Here is a 1,212-nt window from a genome sequence, read left to right as displayed (position 1 = left end):
TGTGTGTGTGTGTGTGTGTGTGTGTGTGTGTGTGTGTGTGTGTGGGTCCTTGTTTTTCCAACATCGTGGGGCCCAGTTTTAAGGAAAATGCAGCCTCGTGGGACCGGGTGCTCCTTTGGGCCCCACAACTTCAGAGGCTGTCTGTCTCAGTGCCTTTTGACATCAATGGTTCTCCCTAATACGTGTGTGTGTGTGTGTGTGTGTGTGTGTGTGTGTGTGTGTGTGGGGACTGGTATTCTCTACGTTGTGGGACAGTTTTTTGGCATACACACCTACATGTGGGGACCTAATGCTACTTATGGGTACCTGACTGGTACTCATGGGTACCCAAGTCTAGTCTGAAAGGGAAACACCGTTAGTGGGTCGGGGGTTGGGTTTAGGACCAAGGTGTGAATTGAGTTTAGGTTAGTTTTAGGGTCAGGAAGGTACCTGTGAGGTTAGCCTTAGGGTTTGTGGTCAAGGTTAGGCTGTCGAAAATGATGGAAGTCAATGCCAGGTCCCCATAAATGTAGCTGTACCAGATTGTACGCGTGTGTGTGTGTGTCTGTGTGTGTTTGCATGTGGTGAGAAGAGTGCAGCCTCTAATTCAAAGCAAGCCTTATCTGCCCACTTTGTAACATTTTCTATTAATAAACCTGTGACAGGCACCACATTTACTTAGATGAGCAATAAAGTTAGATTTTTTTAAGGGTTTAAATCAATAGTTTAGATTCTTAGAAATGGGGCTCAACATTTTGAATACCAACTCTTTAAATGACTGTAGTTTGAAGAACCAGAGTTTAATTCTGACTGGATTAATGAGCTAATGCCTAGTTTCAGTGTGGCTAAGACCAAAGTGGTTAAAAATTCCACTGCAGTTCATTTAGTTTAACATCTTTTTTACATTATTAACTTCATGAGTAACACAGGAAGTGCTACAACTAGTTGCCTATAGCTATGTTTAACAWGCWCAAAATTCTTTGATCRGATTGAAATGTATTCGATTAAATAATCCGAATGTATCGCTTACGAGGGCACAATCCGATCATGATGAGTGTTTACATGTACCAGGCTTTTATTCAGAATAGAAACACTGACAAACGCGGTTAACTTTCCCTAAAAACACACACACACCGAAAAAAGTTCCACTTCCATGATGAACATCAACAAACGTCTTCTGAGTGCCCAGAATGGACCCGCAACAGATTTTAATAACATTGGAGATGTTACTGC

This window comes from Austrofundulus limnaeus, unplaced genomic scaffold (genome assembly GCF_001266775.1).
Source record: "Austrofundulus limnaeus strain Quisiro unplaced genomic scaffold, Austrofundulus_limnaeus-1.0 Scaffold49, whole genome shotgun sequence".
NCBI lineage: Eukaryota > Metazoa > Chordata > Actinopteri > Cyprinodontiformes > Rivulidae > Austrofundulus > Austrofundulus limnaeus.
The sequence above is the reverse complement of the archived record's forward strand: the minus strand, read 5'-3'. Positions refer to the sequence as shown.